Below are 7,462 nucleotides of genomic sequence, written 5' to 3' on the forward strand. Positions count from 1 at the left end.
ATATTCAGGAGATTTTGATAGATTTAATTTGATTTGAATTGATACCATTTTCTATTGCAGACGTCGGTGAATTGTAAGTTTTAATTGTTACTTTAATGAGGCACCTAGAACAGTTTTTAAGTAAAGTGGCTAGACTGCTTTGATTAAAAGTGGCAACTAGGGCAGTTTTTTTGTTGTTGTTGTAAAATGACCGGATCACCTTGGAGTGGGTGAAGGTTTCATACAAACATCCCCCTATAATTTTTATAAACTTCCTGGTTAGCGAGCCAGCACCTTATTACCGGTACTCACTTTCATCCCCCCCCCCCCAATGATGCTTCTGTCAAGGTTTCATTCAAACCTCCCTCATGACGTTTCTGTCAAGGTTTCATCCCAACCTCTCCCATGAATTTTCTGTGAAAGTTTCATTCGAACCTAACCAATGAGGTTTCCATGAAGGTTTCATTCACCCCCCCCCCCCATGAAGGTTTTGTAATGGTTTCATTCAAAGCTGCCCCAAGAATTTCATGACCCTCAAAAGATTTTTATTTTATTTTTTCAAAGCTATCCTTGACCCTGTTTAAAAGTTTAATTTCCCAAATGTTAAACATAGAATCATTTTGTTGAATATTTTCATTTAACTTCAATAATATTGATCTTTTAGGTTGATTTATTTTTTGACGTTCCATAAACTATCAAATTTGTTAGACGAAATGTTTTTACAGTAAAATCTTGAACTGTATTACGTTAATTACCGTAAGCTCTAACTTCACCCCGCCCATTTTACGTGAATTTGTTGATGTTGGGACTTTCCCTAAAATTAAACATGATACCTGTATTTATAAGAGAAGCACCTGTCACAACATCCCAAGTTCATCAGGTGCAAAATGTGACTCGGCACAGTCTATATCAATAAATTAATAGTTTCTCTTTTCACAAAAATCATTTGTTTATCCGTGTGAGTGGTGCAAGATGGAGGGCCTGGCAGGGAATAGTATCTAGTCATTCGGATAGGACAAAAATGTACAAAATTTGACTTAACACAGTTTATATCAATAAATTAATGGTTTCGCTTTTCACAAAAATCATTTGTTTATCCGTGTGAGTGGTGCAAGATGGAAGGCCTGTCAAGGAACAGGGTGTAGTCATTTGGATAAGACCAAAAAAAAAAGTGAGCTCCTTTGTGCACATAAAAGAACCCTTGGTTTATGCAATTCATGCATAGTTTCTAATTATGGCTTAATTGTCTATATATTTTTTTAAAAGCTTATTGTAATATCTAATCAATTATGTTCGGTCAAAAAGTCCAAATTAAATGACTTAGTCCAATCTACAAGGTTTTTTATTTATTATTTTGTCGTTTGTGAATCAGCAATTACTAAGTACTTCTGCATTGTCTTGTAGAATAATATTTTCTTTTTTCATTACATATGGCACCGAAACTATAAAATACATGACCTTGTGTACTAATTTTAAAATCTCCATTGTGTCTTAAATATATTAGGATCCCATAATTTCACGGTAAGATAACATCATCAATATTGATTGAAAATGGACCAATATTGATTTCCATTTCATATTTTTAATTTTGAAAATTATGGATGATAATGAGTTAGAGGTTTAGCTCCTTTAAGTATGATATTTTCAGGTGACGTTTCTTGATATGTATTAAAGGCATAGTCGCTGATGGTCAAACGTTTGCTCGTTAACCTGGATGTTCTGTGTACGATCTAGGTGTTGGCTAAGAAAATTTTGTGTGTATCCAGAATAATTCCCGCTTGTCAGTGGTGCAGGAAGGCGTGCACATAAAAGAACCCTTGACAGTTGGAATTAAGTATAAGAGTAGGTCATAGTGCCGCTGTCCGGGCAAAATTTCCCAATTAGCACCCTGCATGGGTGTATGACTGTTTTTTTTAGCCCAGTCAGAGCAGAAAAATGAAATGAAATGAAATGAAATGAAATGTGGATTATCGTCCTACTGTTCTACTCCAGCTGGGCTAATGATGACGGGCATATGCCATACAGTGTGCTATGAGGGAAATTTTGCCCGGGCAGCGGCACTATGGCCTACTCTTGATCGAATTCCAACTGCCAAGGGATCTTTTACGTGCACACCAATGTATACAGTGTACACAGGACCTCAGTTTTTCGTTTCATCCGAATAACTAGACAGCTGACCTTGTCAGACCCTCCATTCTGCATGACTGATAAACACCATTTCAATTCATGTTTTGAGGCAGGGAATATGAAAATATATTCATCACAATCAATTAATACAAATAAATATAACGAGTTAATTAATAATCAATCAATTGAAAATCTCCTTGATATTGACAATAATAAAACAAAATAGTCTTATCATTCATTCAGTTACTCTGCGAGTTTATTGACGAAAGCTAAAAATATCCAGTGAAAAGTAGAAATGTTGACTTATGGGTGTCCACCGTTTTATAAATAACTCCTCAACTTGTGATTTGAATCATGGTAGTCTTCCGTACCACGTAGCACCATGTTGCTCAACAGAATGGGTGATGTTGCACCTTGTCTGTATATACATGTATAAATATTGAAATGTTTGCGTAAAATCTTAATCCATTTAACATGGCTGATTTAGAGCCATTTTGGGCGGGTATTTTTGATCTGTTAAATTGACTGGGGCGTTTTGGACGAAAGAAGGTTAATTTGATTGTAGGTTTTAAAATTTAAATAAATATTGTGGAGACCTTTTTGTATCTTCTGATGTTTGCTCTTTTATTTTTTTATGATTGTAAGAAAAAAAGCTATAAATTGATTTGTCCATGAATATTATTAAAACTTTCACATCCACATTGAAATGTGGTTGTGTCTCACCAATGTCTGTTGTTGGTCTGTTCATCTGGGAAGTCACAGTGACTCAGTGAGTAAGACACTGGCTTGCTAACCAGGAGGTCTTGTGCTCGCGGTATTGGCCGAAAAAGTCCGGATTTTCAAACATGGTTTCTCGTTGTCAGTGGTGCAGGACAGATGTCCTGGCTCCCATGGGCTAAGTGAGAGAGACACAATAACACGCTTTGCGTCATGGTTTTGAGTTTTTACCTCTCTCGCAAAATGGAAAAAATCATGTGGTTTCAATGCGATTTTCAACATTATAATCATAATCATAATGCTTAACCAGTTACAAAAACATATACCGTGGGTCAGATATGCTACAAATCGTCACTATCATGTTCCACTGGGAGGGACTGTCACCCCACCACTTCCCCCGTATATTGTTTTTTGGAGGCCCGGATCACACTGATCAGCAGTGAATTTTCGCTAGGCTGCTACAATCACTGATAAGGATGACGTCGATGCGACATAATGAGTTCCAAAATATTAACTTTTTTCTTCCGTCAAATCAAATTCTAAATTTTTTTTTTTTTTCATTCATTAGAAAAATATGTAAAGAATTATTTGTAGGTAAAAATCATTTCCTATTTAGTGTAAAAATGGGTATTAAAATAAGTAAAATTCACCATTTAGCCCGAATCACTAACGTCTTATGTAATAAAGGAATGCATTGGCTATTGAACCAATAACTGACGCGGCGTGATGTGACGTCACGTGTCGAAACAGTCATCTGTTACAGAGATGTTAAAAGATCTCTGTGAAACAGATTGGGCCCGGATGTGTTTGAGTTCATGAGATGAACATGTTTTCTTTATATTGACTTATATTGGTTATTTCTGATTAATACTTCATGAGTTGTTGCCCACGATCAGAATTTATCCTTTGGGTTGACCAACTACCAGATTAAACTAAATCTCAAAGTAGATTGGATATGACCAATAATCAATTTGAGTATATTTAAGCATGGATTAAAGTAGCTAAGTCTCTAACTCAGTCTCATCCAAAGTCTTCGACACTGAAAACACAAATTATTTGCATTGATGTTGTGATCTTACCGGGAAATTGTGTTCCATAATGCGTTTCAGCACCATTTGTAACAAAGGACTCGACAAACTAGGTTAGACATATTCCACAAGCCATGTCAAACGGTGACGTCATATTCTTATCTGGAGAGCATGCGTAATAAATACTATCTGTGTAGACTGGAATAACTAGACGCTAGAGATTGCAATTCGATTGAGACTTTTGGCATATTTCGGCGAACATAACTGATTAGAAATTAGAGTAAAAACAGAAACGATTGAAAGTAAATCAGTTTAAATACATTCATATTACATTATTATATGCGTTGCAACCCATTTGTGTCAATTTCTAGGTCCAGAATATTACCGATTTAGCTCCTTTAAGCTGCAAAAGATTCAACAGACCTTATAATCCAACGCCCACACATTAACCATTCGACCAACCAACCCCCGCTAGACAAAGTAACAAACATATCATAACATTGTAACAAATTAACGTCTGTAATGAGAGTATCTAGACAAATTAAGAGATATAACACTAATACTAACAAATTAACGTCTGTTGTAGTGAAATAAAACGATATTGTGAGAGTAGACATGGATGTAAACAGTAACATCATCTTTATATATATATATACCATCCCTGATGGTGACGTTAGGTTACAAGGTCTGTCATTGAGTCAAGTGGCCTGGTTTTCATTTCCGGCTTGTATGGGGGTTGGTTATAAGGTCTGTCATTGAGTGAACTGGTGTGGTTTCGATTCCCCGGGTGTGTACGTGGCAAGGAGTAGGTTCGTCTCTCCAACCTTGTGGGGTTTCTCCAGGTCCACTGGTTTCCTCCCACTGCTAAAGTTCCCTATGCGCAAGCGAATTATTGAAATAAAATTGAACCATATGTTAGTTTTGAAATATCCTAGTTTGTGTCGAGTGGACATTATTGAAATGAAATTGAAGCATTATGTGTGTCCCAAAATGACCTAGTCTGTGTTGAGTGGATGTTAAACCCCATTTCTCTCTCTCTCTCTCTTGAGATGTTAGTATCTGCAACAGTTTACGACTTCTGTTCCCCTCCAAAATATAAAAAGGGAGCCACAGTGACTCAGTGGTTATTGCTGATTTGGATTTGATATCTGTTTTTGATACCTGTGTTAACAGAGAAAGCTCCTCAGAATTTTCCAAACTGGTGTCCCTTTTAGTGCTGGCACGATATTGTTGAATCGATGTATCGCAATTCACCCTCTCACATTACATGTATTGAATCACGAGAGGCTGAACCGATGTATCATGATTACTTTCTTTGGGGACGGGGGTTGTCACTTTAAATTAGTACCGTAAGTATCCTGTCACTCTTAATTATCCATGTCACACATTATCCATAGGTACTCAAACACTCTTAAATTGTTTGAGTCATTATTTTGATCAATATCATGATATAAAGCAGTTTTATTTCTTCAACATCGGCAGGACTAAAAATATCGATTATTCATTTATCCCTTCATTGCACACTGCTTGGCATAACCGTTTGCCTGTGAAAAAAGTAGGACATTTAAAACACTTTCATTTCTACTTGCAATTAAAGTAATAAAATAAAAGCCCATTTAATTTCATTAAACAAAAACAATTCATTATTATAACTGCGCTTATTTGTGGGTTAATTTCTGACTGCGATTGTTTAACTCCATCAACGTACAGGAGATGAACAATTAGAATTCAAGGAACTCCATTAATTTCCATGATGAAAAGGGAGAAATCATTAACGATGTTTATTCAATATTAAATGTTTTAATTTTAAGGGAAAAAATAATCTATTTTTAGCCTGAAAACAAAGCAGAAAATCATGGTGATACTATTAATAGAACAATTTGCAGATGAGTAAAGAATATTAAATCACATTGTCAACATCCGTCAACACCTAAATCAGACATCATGGAAGCTTCCGCACACTTTTATAGCGAAATAAATTAACCTCATATCTCGGATCACGAAGAAGGAAATTAAACGGACTAAATAAAGATTTGGTGATTAAAGGACTAGTTGAACTCTTCGCCCAATTAATTAAATTGTTGTATTTAATTGTTTTTATTTGTTTAAGAGTGGGGTGTGGGGCGGATAGGGCTGGATCTCTTAAAGGGCTAAAGGGACAATTGGCGGGGTAACCCAGATTTAGTGATTTAAAAGTACTCATTGATCATTTTGCCTAATTAGTCGATTTGTTTTTAGAGTAGGATTTTAAACCCCATTTTATTCACATTTGTTTAAGAGTCGATATGCTATAATTTATGTAAATAATATGATGGGAGGAAGGCGGGGGGAGGGTCAGGTCTATGAAGGGGCAATGGGGACAACTGACAGGAAATCCTGCCATGATGGTTTCCATTTTATTTCCTAAATAAATAAGATTTGATGTAGGCCTAGTATTTGTCTTTATTGTTTAAGAATGTGTATGTGATAGTTTATTATTTAAATAAATTAGGGTGTGTGTGTGGAGGGGGGCTGATAGGACTGAATCTATGAAGGGTCAATGGGGATCCCAATGTGATAATTATTAAAAAAGTTTCATTATTTAAAATAAATTCACAATTCATTTTGGAACGGTGGGGATGAGGTGGTGTCAAACCTGAAGTGCCACAGGACCCCCAAGGATGATATGTTTTATATACGCAATAACCTCATTTTGTAAATATGAAATGAAGTGAAAGAGAGAAATGGGGTTTTAACGTCCACTCGACACAAACTAGGTTCATTGATACAGTTGAGTGTAAGGGGTCTTTAGCAGTGGGAGGAAACCGGAGGACCTGGAAAAAACTTTCCAGGTTGGACAGATGACCCTTCTCCTTGTCACATACAAGCGGGGAATCGAAACCACACCACTTGAATCAATGACAGACCTTATGATGCAATGCACACACATTAACCATTTGACCATGCAACCAACCAACTCCCGCCTGAATAAAAATTGAAGTGAAATCAGGTTTACTGTCCTTCGTGTCATACTATATAAAAATGACTATCACTGCTATACTCTACACCCAGTCCTAAGCTGCTTTAACATTTTAGTCCCAGTGTACCTGTATACATAATAATTGGGTTTAACTGAAAATGGACAACAGTCTAAGAAGAGTTATCCCCCTTGACACATAATTTTGCTCCCTTTTGACTAGCACATTCATTCCCAGTAAATTGTAATTGTGAATTCTATTTTCTAAAGTAGTCCCATCTCTTACTCTCTCTCTTACTCTCTCTCTCTCTCTCTCTCTCTCTCTTACTCTCTCTCTTACTCTCTCTCTCTCTCTCTCTCTCTCTGCATTTTCTAAAGAAAATTTTTAGCAATGATTCATTAATAAAAAAGAAGGCTTAGGATATATAATTATTCAGTGGAAATGAAATGAAATGAAATGGGGTTTAACGTCCTACTGTTCTGCTCCTATACTGGGCTAATGAAGACGAGCATACGCCATACAGTGTGCTATGAGGGAAATTTTGCCCGGGCAGCGGCACTATCGCCTACTCTTATATTGAATTCCAACTGCCAAGGGATCTTTTAGGTGCATTCCAATGTATACACGGGACCTCGGTTTTTCGTCCCATCCGAA

The sequence above is a fragment of the Patella vulgata genome, chromosome 1 (assembly GCF_932274485.2).
Source record: "Patella vulgata chromosome 1, xgPatVulg1.2, whole genome shotgun sequence".
NCBI lineage: Eukaryota > Metazoa > Mollusca > Gastropoda > Patellidae > Patella > Patella vulgata.